The sequence below is a fragment of the Pinus tabuliformis genome, chromosome 3_1, assembly GCF_031772625.1.
Source record: "Pinus tabuliformis cultivar Carrire ecotype Pingquan chromosome 3_1, CPIR1, whole genome shotgun sequence".
In the NCBI taxonomy this organism is placed as follows: domain Eukaryota; kingdom Viridiplantae; phylum Streptophyta; class Pinopsida; order Pinales; family Pinaceae; genus Pinus; species Pinus tabuliformis.
Window position 1 is genome coordinate 806,829,833 of NC_142301.1, and position 12,925 is coordinate 806,842,757.

Sequence of the window (12,925 nt, forward strand, 5' to 3'; positions counted from 1 at the left end):
GGCTATGGAACTAACAAGAATGATTAGTTTAAAAAAATTATTATAAAGTGTCATGACAATAAATATATATATATATTTCTAGACACCTCTAGAAGGATATTTATAGAACACTTCTCACGCTTCAGTTTGAGAAAAGAAATTTTAATGACTCAAGTTTTTCAAGTTTTTCAGAATGATTTTTCCACTAAAACTGCTTTCGTGATTTTAGGGTTGTGGTATTTATCAGTAAATTAAATATGAAAATCTTAATGGAAATTTTCTATTTGGTTTTACTACAATTTATTGTAGTGTTCAACAATTTATTTCTAAATTAATTAGCTAAATGAATAAAGAATTTTTTAATAATAGAATTCACTGTACTGGATCTCAAAAGAAATCGGTAACGTATCTTAATCTTAAAAGAAATCTGTATTCATAATTTAGGGTTGGGTTTGTAATTTCTTTTTGTAATTTTTTATAAATTTGACAAAATGAACTAAAATTTTATTCTTTATGTAAAACATAAAGAAATTTGTATTGTAATGTCTATTATAATTTGCTTTTGGCTATTCTGCTTTGCTATACAGTTCGAACTATTACTTCATTTAAATTTTAATTATAATGTCCATTCTGATTTTCTTTCTAATTACTACTTCATTTAAATTTTAATTATAATGTTTATTAAAAAAAAAATTAACTATTATTTTAAATTTTAATTATAATGTCTATTGTGATTTTTTGGGGCCTAAAATAACTATTCTGGTTTACTATACAGCTTCAGTGTTTGTATCTTCTATACAAAATTAGTTCCAATGACTTGTATACCATCCTGGATTCCAGAAATAAGTCCTTTACAACAATTAAGCTTTAAACTTAGGTAACACATTTCCAATCAGTTAAAGGATAGCCTTCATTTTTTTCTTAATATTATACGCTGTAATATATTGTTGGTCAAATTAATTTTAGTTTCTTACATTTTCAAAATACATGAAATCTATAAAGTTTCAATGGAATCCTTCTCATTTAACACAATAACAGGTTAAATTACTCAATCATACATTTATTTAACTAAATTATTATATGCAATTAGTACAATTTACTATTTTGTTTAACTATTAACTATAATTTCTATTATAATTTGTTTGACCAGAGACAATTGTGTTTTAGGCCCAACTGAATTGTTCTATAAATTTATTGCAACAACTGTAATACACACACTATGAATTTGTGCATCTAAATTTTGAAAACTAGATTATATTGTATGGTTAAATTATGAATTTGGGCATTTAAATTTTGAAAACTAGATTATATTGTATCGTTAAATTATTTATTTATATCATGTTTTGGCTATTCCTTTAACAATTTTAATAAACACTATAAAAAAATCCATATATACATATATTAAATATTTAAGGGTGACAAAAAATTATTATTGAATTCAAAATTATTGACCATTGAAGATCATGTTTTGATCTCTCTATTCTAATTTGAGACTCTTAAGATTATGCTTAGTTGATTCTCTTTAATGAATTAAATTAGTTTAACAATTTCTTTAAAATTGTGTATCCACTTTAAAATGTTATACAATGTTTTAAATCCTTTATTCCATTCTTTTTATTTTAAAAATATTACAAAGTCTTTGAAATCCTTTTGTTCATTATTATGAAGGGTTTCAATGATAAACCTTCAAAGTCCCCTATGGCCCAAATCTAATAAGTCACCAACAAAATCCTCATCATCAATAATTGTCTATTCAATATTTTAGGAAGATCAATATCATAATGTCAAGGAGAAAACCCAATAAATATATTAACAATCACTTATATAAAGTTTAGTTGTAAGCAATAGAAAAGCTAATTATAAGTAGGAAGATCATCAAAGAAGGTGAGGAAGTACTTGTTCCCCAAGAGAATTGAGTGGGCATAAACCTACAAATGTCACTATGAACCAACTCAAGGGATTCAAAAGCATGTTTTGCATCACAATAATCTAAGGCTACAGTTTCAATACCATCATTAATAACATTTATATCAAAATATTATGGCCAAAATTCATGTGAAGTAGAGGACCAATATGCTATTGCAAAAATAGATATGCATTATAAGATGAATCCATCAAGTTCAACATAGCAAAAAAGAAGGATACACAAAGTATTATGGTCAATATGGTTATTATGATGATTATATGATTTTTTCCTCTTTTGAGTTCTTCTAATAATTTACACTGCAATACAAAAAATACAATAAAAATGGAACTCTTATGTTATTCATTTACCTAGTATTTAATATAACTTAATAATTATTAAAAATTAACATTTTACATGCTTCAACTCTCGATTAATATTAAAGTTATGAACTGTGGCTAATAATTTTGAAAGTCTATATTTAAAGAATTCACATTTGTGAATAATAAACCCTATCATAGTTATTAATAAAAAGAAAAATATTATAAAAATTTTATACTATGAATACTATTATTTCTAATTATTAAAAAAAAAAATAGTAATATGAGAAACACTCTATAGAGATGGATTGACTCAAATGGAATATAATAATAATATAAATCATAAACCTTAGTATTATAAATCCTTAAATTATAAACCCTATTGTTATAAATCCAATATTATAAGCCCTAATATTAATATCCAATATTATAAACCTTAATATTAAATCCAATAGTATAATAAACTCTAATATTATAAATCTTAATATTAAACCCAATATTATGTACCTTATTATAAATGTTATATTTAATAGGAGGGTTTATAAATCTCTACCATACACCTATAATTATTAATGTGGTTGTGCATATTCTTAATATATGTCTATCAACATATATCAACCACATTTACTAATATAGTTATGGTAGTAATGATCATAAAGAGAGACAAAAAGCATCACTAAATTGCAATGGCTTATTCAATATACCTAGTGTGAAAAAATTTACCATCAAGTAAAACTTTTATATTATTTAATAAAAAATAAATTAAAACTTTTATATTATCTAAAATAATAAATGTAATGATGTAAAGAAAAATAAACCAAAGTTAGAAAAGATAAAGAATATAACAAATCGATAAAGTATTTAAACTAATGATGTAAAGAAAAATAAATATAGAAAAGATCAACCATATAACTAATCCATAAATTATTTAGAAAATATAGCATTCATTATGTTTAATGATAAAAATAAATAAATAAAAAATAAAAAATAAACTCTGTTATTTTTCAGGGACAACAGTGCAAATCAGGAAATGATAATCCATACAAATAATCAACCACTAAGATTTAAATACATTTGATGACTTCAACAACATCTAACGACTAAGGGTGGAAAGGAAGGACAACCGAGGAGTAGAGGATCGTCGAGGGAAATCTACGACCCAAAGGATAAAACTATGGCAAAATAGCAGATAGAAGAAGCAGAAAATAAATTTTAAAATTTAAAGTAGAATGTTTTGATAATGTTGAACTTGTCAACATTCAAGGGGCTTCCCCGATGTGTGGTCTCAATTAGACCTCACACTATTTGGGATAGGAACCTCATTCAGAATATGACCCAGTGACCGTTTTATTAAATATTTATCTTGGCTCTAACTGTCAGCAAGCGAGAGAGGAACACATGTGTGCCTTCGAAAAGCAAGTAAGTGTACTTGGTGAGTGTTCGATTGTAGGTGTGTCAAGGTTCTTCTACTGTGGAGGGAAAAGAAAGTGAGCCTCTAAGAGAGACGTAATAGTACCACTCTGGTAGAAACACACACAAACAAGATATATATCTCTAACATCCAACGAAATAGCCCACAAAGATGCGGCAGTCATTGCAACCATTGCAGTGCATTCTCAATATGATAAGCGCTAAAATAACTGAAATAGTTCAACTCTTTAGTACAAGTGCAAACAAACATGAATCATAAACATTCACAGAACAGTCTTACACACATTCACAATACATGCATGAAGAACGTGTTGGCCACTAGGTTTCATATATTGAGTAAAGGTCCGAAGACACGTCTATACAACGAACACCACTAGCTCCACCAGTGGAGCATTGGAGCCACTACTTGCTCCCCAAAAGAACTATCTTGTCTATTTGATGCCTTGCGGGAGGAGCCAATGTGAAAAGTCCTTTTCTCATACAATGAGGTGTATACATAACCAAAGGGGTGATGCTTCACCTCCCTTGTGACTCTTTAACTACCCTCATGATTGTTTGACTTCCTGTGACTTTTAGACTTTACATGACTCTTCATATTCTATACATGTCCTTTGGACATCCACTTTACAATACATTTTGAATAGGAATTTACAAAATCCACAAAAGTGATGCGGCATATGCTGACTCATGACATGACATGACATGAAACTAATGACATGGACGGCATGATGACATGGAAATGTCAAATCATTATTGTTGATTCTTGTTATGTGTCTTCTTGAGAATGTTCTTCTGTCCACCTCCATATGGCTTAGATATGAGGAGTCTTTAGTGATATTATATCTTGAACAATGGTCCCAAACTGATGTCCCTTTGTTTTCTTCTGATTGATCTGCTTGCATATTCAACTACAAAGGTTTCTTCTTGCATGTTTCCATTATCCATATCCTTCTTCATTATTATTACATGGTATGATAGAGTACCTACATCTGTAATTCACTCATGACAAGACAACATCAGTCTGTTAAACCCCTAGTCTAACATGTTGCATGACAATCCACTGACTGAGTTAAAACCAAGTGGCACGCTGAGGGAGAGGCTTAGTAGCTACGCAATTGCATAGCTTAGGTAGTCAAGGGCCAATCTTGAGCCTTGAGACTGCATAATACATAGTTCAGGATAAACTAAGCAAGAATATTGCGCAATTGGGGAGATTAGGGAGCTAAGTTGAGAGCTTGGGAACTGATTTTTTCCAATGCACAGTTCTGGAAGATAGAGGAGGCCAAGAGATTGTGCAGCTGCGCAGTTCAAGAGCTCATGGCTGGGGCTTGAGCCTTGTGATTGTGCAATGCACAGTATTGACTGGGAAGGAGGGAGAAATTGCGCAAATTTTTGGGTCAGAGGATGAGCTTAAGCACTGTGATTATGTAGTGCATAGTCTTGGCAGGAAAGAACTATGAATTGCATAGTGCCAAGAGTCAGGGTTGCAAATTGAGGGCTGAGACTGCACAATGTGAATTTTAGGAGGTTCGGATGAGGCTAAGTTGCTTGGTTGAGAGTTTTTTCGAATTTGGCTAAGTGTGGGATCAATGAAGTTGATGTGAACAGTGGTAAGACTTGACTATGATCACACACTTAGAACACTTAATGACACAACATAGATCATCCAGAACACATGAACCCAAAACTTCCCTCAGTGTGACAACTTTACGAAGACAAGTGCGACACCAAAGATGTACTTTGTGATGATAGTGATGACACTTGTGAGACAATGCTTAAAACTTTAGAAATGAGTCAGATAGATGTTTACATGATAAGATCAACTCATTTACACAAACATTACCCCTTAAAAGTACCAAAATAATATTATATGCATCGTGTGACACTTAACATGAAAAAATACGACACTTTGATATTCTTGCAAATGGAAGCAAAACACTTAGAGAAAACAAATGCAATCAGTTTCAAAGTTTGCAACAACAGTATGCAAGATCAAGGTAGTATCCAAACTTTGGGTGTAGGGCAAAATTTGGAGGGTGTTGTAGCAGCGACAACACTTGGCGGCACACTGGTAGAATTCTAGCTTCTCTGTTGGTTGATTCTTTTGTGCAATGCCTTAGTTCTTCAGGGAGTATTGATTCATCATGCAGATCACTTTGGCTTCCCCACTTACTCTATGAATAAACATGGTCCCCTCTGTGCGATCTCGGTTGAACACAAACATAAGATCAGCCATATCTGAATGTTTCAAATCAGAAAGGGTAGTATAGTTTGCAAGCTTTAGATTTTCAGTGTATAGTTTTTCATCTCTGGTGTTGCTCTGTTGCTAGCAGTCCTATACAGTACCCTGGAGGAGTCACTATAGGAACACAAACATTGCTTTGCTGCGATCGAGCCTGGATAGTACCCCAACGGATTTGCTTTCTTCACCTCTCTACGCAGGAAGTTGTTCTCTTATTCATTTTATGGGTGGAAGAGGGATCCTAAATTATTGAGAGAAGAAGAGGTTTTTCTTCAGAGAAGCATATAGAGATCTCTAGTTTAGGTTTGCTCATTTAGGTTTTCCCCAGTTCCTCCACTATTGGTTGGATAAGCATGAAAACATCAAAACATAAGGAACCGAGTGCAGGCATAAGGTTTCCACTATAGACACGGGTATCATGGTTCATCACAGAAATCTCCTTACAGGCGGATCGTATTTTTCGTCAGAACATCATTAACCAAAAGATGTGACAAACACAAAGAAGGAGGATTGAAGGTTATTCAATTGTTGTAGTGTCACAAGACTCTTTTCAACTCAAACACACACAAAGAAGATGGAAACATGTTCACACAGGACGCTTATTTATAGAAACGAAAACAAATACAATACCAAATAGACAAACAAACAATAAATCAAACTATGTAAATAGGGCAGGGCTCCCTAGATCATCATTGAAAATATTGTTTCAAATCTTGGCCATTAATAGGAAGAGAGTCAATATTCCCATCGAGATATTGAAGATGATATGTGTGTTGGCGAAGATTTTCATGCACAGTGAATGATTTGATCCACAGGGATTGAAACTTAGTGTCTTTTCCTTTGTCCTTGTGGTCTTTGTGCCACTTTATGACTAGGTCACCCACACTAAATTCAATTTTACCTACAGAATTCTTGTCGAACCATCGCTTGATATGACTCTAGTGAAGAGAAATCTTTTGTTTTTATTTGTCTTTCTCACTGCAACTTGTGAAAGGTGTCTATCTTACTCTGAACCAATAAGCATGACTTGCCCTAGAATTCTTGTGAAAGTTGAAGGGCAGGAAAATAGATGTTTGGGGTAGGATGTCTTCTTTTCCATAGATTAGGAAGTAAGGAGATGTATTCATAGAATGCTTTAGCATGACTCAGACAACCCATAAGGCATTCGCCAAAGAAGAATTCCTATGTTCAAAGAAAATTATCTTCTTGATAATTCACATAAGGTTCTTATTAGTGGACTCAGAAAGACCATTTCCCTATGGATAATAATTAGCAGAATATTTCAATCAAATGTAACTTTCCAATGTAAATTCATATAATATTAATGATGAAAATTGCATTGCATTGTAAAAAACAAGTGAAGTCAGTACACCAAACTTGGAGATGATATTTTTCTTAAGGAAATTGATGACTTCCTTATCATTCACCTGCTTGAGTGGAACTGCTTCTGCCCACCATGTGAAGTAATCTGTGGCAGTGAGAATATAGCATTATTTCTTTGATGAGTGTGGAAAAATCTCACCAATAACATCTAGGCCCCATTGTTGAAATTTTTCTTCCGCAATGATAGGATGTAACAGGGTGACTCACTTCTTTCCTCGGTTGACACACTTCTCACAGACCGGACACTTGTGAGCATATGCATGAGCATATTTGAATAAAGTGGGCCAATAAAAACAAGCCCTAATAACTTTTTGCGTTGTTCTGTCGCCCGCAAAGTGTCCCCCGGATCGTCTATCATGGAGATCACACAACAATTTATCTGAATCATGTTCTTACAGGAATCTAAGCAATACTCCATTATGGTGTTTACTGAAAATCACCCCATGCACCAACTGGTAAGATAATGCTTTTAGTCTAAATTCCCTCTTCTGTTATGTGGATAAGTGAGAGGGATAGTGTCATGCTCGAGATACTAGCACACATCCACATACCAAGAGTTTGCGATAAAAGTGGGTGAGGCTCGCTCGGCATTATACATCTCGATTTTTTTCTCCCAACCAGATGGATCATCATGTTTTGCATCCATTTCTTATGCTTCTAGATGACATAGACCATGGACCTTGATGGTGTGAACTAGTTTGAATTCTATGTCATACTCTTCCAAACCAGTCATCTATTTCACTCTTCTCTCACCCATCTCTTGTTGGAAAAACAATGATTTGATTGTTGGGTGTGGGACAAAGATATTGCAATGATTCTTCGAGAGATAGGGTCGAAAGTGCTTTACCACCTTATTCATTGCATACGCATGTTTATCAATGGCGGGATAATTAATCTCAAGTCCTTGTAGGCTAGCACTCATGAAAGATATTGACCGCTCGTTGTTGTGAACATCTTTCTTCATAAGTACGACAAAAACAAAAGTGTCAAAAGTGAAGGTGTAGAGAATAAAATATTTTTTGAAATTTGGGTTGTATAAGGTTGGTGCTTCTATGATAACTTGCTTAATACGGGAAAACATATCATTTTCCATTTTATCCCACTTTTATATTGTGTCCTTCTCTACCATCACCTGTATAGGTTTGACAAATTGAGAATAATAGAAGATGAACTTGCAGAGAAAGTTGTTTTTCCCCAGGAAGGACAACATCACTTTCTTGTTCACTGGGAAAGGAATCTGCATAATAGCTTTGACCCTTTCAGGGTCCACTCTAATCCCACTTTTTGTGATGATGTGGCCCAAGGGGTTTCCCTTGGACAGTACAAAAACACTCTTCTTTGGACTAAGTGATATCCCATACTTTAAACATCGCTCGAAAATTTGCTTCAAGTGGCAAAGGTGGTCATATATCTTCTTTCAAAACATCATGACATCATCAAGATACACCACCATGATTTGTCTTATCAATCCACAAAATGTGATTTCCATTGCACGTGAAAGTTTGCATCGACATTAACTAGCCCAAATGGAATTCTTTTGAATGCGAACGTGCCCTATTTTATCTAAAAAGTAGTATTAATTTTGTCAGGCTCCAAGACCAAAACCTGATTGTATCCAGAAGAAACATAAAGAAAAGAGAACATTTTTGGCACTGATATTATCTGCAATATATGTTCCATAGATGACATAGGGTATTTGTCTTTATCTAAGTGATTAAGATTTCATAAATCTATGCACAAGTGTATCTCCTCGGACTTCTTCCTCACTAGGACCACATTTGACACTCATGTTGAATGTCGCACTTTATAGATGATCTGAGCATCCAATAGTTTCCTTAACTCTTTCTGAATCAGGGGCTCAAGCATTGGATGCACCTTTCGAAACTTCTGCTGAAAAGGCCTGACCCCTTCCTTTATTGGGCTAACATGCTAGATTATTTGTGTGTTGTAAGTTTTAAGCCCATCACATGTCCACGTGAACACATCTTGGTACTGCTTGAATAAGCGGATGAAGGATTGTCGCTCTTGAGGTGTACAACAAGTACCAAGATTGACAAAATTCAGATCTTTCTTTGTTCCAAGATTAATATGTTCATGTGATAGCGTTGAACTATGGATTTTGGCGTTGATTGGCCCTCTAAAGAGATTTTGCAAATCATAAAAAATTTCCAACGATGCCACACCCTTCGGCATGAGGTTCTCCTTGTTCACGTGAGCTTCATCTTACAACGCTTTTTCGTGCTCTTCTTCATCAATAACTGCATCTCTGAATACATCAGTGTTCTCTATAAAAATCAGTATTTGTTGATCATCATTAAAAACGCGTAAATTAGTGATATTATCAGGGATGAGTGTTTTGTAAAGAATTTCAACAGAAAAATTGTCCCTAGGTGGCGAAACCTAGTAGCAACATTTGTTAATGTATCCACAACGACGTTACGCATTCTAGGAACATATATGATATTAAAAGCTTGGAATTGAGAAATTAAATGTCATACCTCTTTTTGATAACTTTTCAGATTAGGTGACACAGTTTATAGTATTGTGTACCTTCCACACGACAATCTTTGAGTCACCTATTTCTTTAATAACCTCAATATTGATGTCAATAGCCTTCTATAAGCCCAAGATGAGAGCTTCATATTTCATTGTGTTGTTAGTGCACTCAAATTCCAAGTGGCTTGAGATCAGGTGTTTTATCTATCATGGGTCTAATAAAACACAACCATCTCCAAAGCCCTCTTGTTTCTTGGAACCATCAAAAGACAAAGTCCAAACATCATATGTATAATAGCTACACCCTACACTAGTAATACTACTACTACTATATATTATACAAAGGTCATTTGAACCAATTGGACTAGGAAGGAGTTCCAACTCTGTGTCTAGTGGGACTGGGGAAGGTTGAGCAAGGTAGAACCCTGGTTCAGTATCCAAGAAGAAATTACCAAATATTTGATTTGTGAAAGAAACTAGTTCATTTTTTCCCTTGAAGGGTGTGACAATATGTTTCATGTAAGGCTTTAAGTGTATCCAAATTTGGTTATTTATACCCTTGTAAAGAAACCATAAATGTGACTAGTTTGTAGCAAAATACCCCTGTAATTTGTTGGACCAGTCTCTACTCAACAATACACCATATTCTTCTGGGATGTCCACAATTACTATATTTATACACTGGTGAACTCATTGATTGGATGATAGGCAGATAAGCACATTTTTGAGTTCACCAATCGCATGGACAAGGGTCCTATCTAGCTGAATGATCTTTTCATCTGTTTTTTCCCATATTGCATTGATTTTCTTAGCTACAAATAGTGGCATTGCGTTTAAAGATGCACCAGAATCAACTAAGTAATTGTGTACATTATAATTAAAAAGTTTGAATGTTAACAAAAACGGAGGATAGAGTGTGTTAGCATCTAATGTAAATGCATTAAGTACATATTCCAGGGGACTAGAAGACTTACCAAATCCCTTCTACAAAGAAGCATTGTTACGTGAGGCATGTTGTTCAAGAGCGCGGATGAACAGTTCCCGCTGGCTCGCAATCCTTGTAAATTAAAAGAGTGAAATGTTAGTGAAATATTTCTTCATGTCTTCAACTATATTATAATCAAGCGTAGCAGGAATCACCAAAGTGTCTAGAATAGTAACTTAATCTGATACTTCTGGAGTGATAGAATTTATTTTATCATTGGCGGTAGTAATCTTTGTTGTAGTAGTGTTCCCAGACTTGCTCTGAGTGCTTTGAGCTAAGTTGATAGACGGTGTGATCTTCCTTAACAAATTTTCTTTTATTTTATTCCTTTTCAACTTTGGTTTGGAAACTGAAACTTGGATTCTCAAGTTATATGGACCATTTTTCTTTTGAGCCAAGTCCTCACTTAGTGGCTAAATTTGGGAAAATTTATTTTCAATTGTGTATAAACAATTGAGCGTATTCACTGTGTGCCCAACACTTGCAGTTTATTTGGTCACAATAGTTTCTTCCTTTTCTTCTGCAGGTCCAGTTTGCTCATCTAAAAGTATTGTGTTGATGAAATGCACAGCTAGAGAGTTCATGTTGTGATTCCATTGTAGGCATGTTTTTCTTAATGATATTCTTGATGAAATGAACAATATTGGTCCATGCCCATGCTCTCAACATTCAACACGACGTTCAAGCTTTGTACAAACTTAGCTGGATGATTTTTGTTGTTTTCAAAGTTGGAAACCCTTCTTAGGAGGTTGAATTTGGGGGTATTGTTGCTTACAGTGGTCTCGCTTGACCTCTGTTTCAACTCTGCCAACTCGTTGGACATAGACTTGATGGTACTATTTAAGCTTACAAGATTGGTCGGTTCTTTATCATTGGCCTTACTTAAGGAGGCTTGAGACCTTTTGCCCATTTCTTTGGAGCCTTTTGATTATTCATCATCCACAATGACTCGAATTTCATGCAAGTCCTTTTCAACTGCAACAACTTCTTCGTAATTTTCTACAAGGGTTCCTTTCATAGTTCTCTTCACGAACTACGTGATGCTTGTCGGTAAGGCAGAAGTGTAATAGTCAATAGTGATGGAGTCATGAGGTTTTGTGTTTGTAGGAAATATTTTCAATATATGGTTGAACCTCTAATTAAAATATATAACTTTCTCTTTCTACTCCATCTTCAGATTTCCCAACTCTTTCAATAACATGGCAGGGGTTTTTTCATTGGCGAATTTTTCAAGGAACAACTTTTTAAACCCCTTCCAATTCTAGATTGAGTTCAGAGGGAGACTATGGTACCATACAACTTCTATTACATCTAAGGTAAAATGGAAAAGTCTACATGCAACATCATCATAATGTACCTCAAGCATTTGCAGATGCAGGTAGAAGTTATCCAAATGGTCCTCCGCTTTCACTACTTTTTCAAGGTCATACTTTGTTAAAAGAATTTCTAGGTGTCACAACATCTTGTATAAAACGCCCGGTAGAGAAATTGGGCCCTGATTCATCCAATCCAGATCTTGATCTATCATGTCTTCGTCTCTATGCTCCTCCTCTTCATCAGAATTTGATGGATCTTCCTCTTCTTCTCCAAAATCTAATGGATCTTCTTCCTCTTCTTCATCACCACCTAACCTGTGGAAAGTTTCATCTAAGATTACCACATTGTCTCAGTCACCTCCATTAAAACATGGATGTTTCTCTGGCTTCTTTGTTTTTTCTTTAGTCTCTGCTAACTCTTCAAGGGTGGCGAGAACTAGATCTTCGACTGTCGAAACCACTATCCCAGTAGGAGTGGTTGTGTTCTTCTTTGGAAAATAAGGAATATTGTGTACTCCTGGAATCAATCCAATATCCTTTGAAAACTTATGGGTTATAGGCCAGATGGTCGGAATATGTTCGTAAGAGATTTCACAAGTTTTTTCAATACCGGGCTAAGAATATCTGCCAACTTCAAGAATATGAGCAGGGGAGGTGCTAGGAATATTATTGCCTTGACCGAAAGAAGTATGATGAGGGTGGCTGAGGTTATCAGCCATAAAAATTTGGCATTAGAGGAAATTTTAGCCTAAAATTGGCCTCCTAAGGAAAAATAATAAAATAATAAAATAAGAGTTATGGATTTTGGAGGGAAAAGAAAAAAACTATTTTTTTAATTGCATTTTTTGATTATCTCCTTATATTTTTACT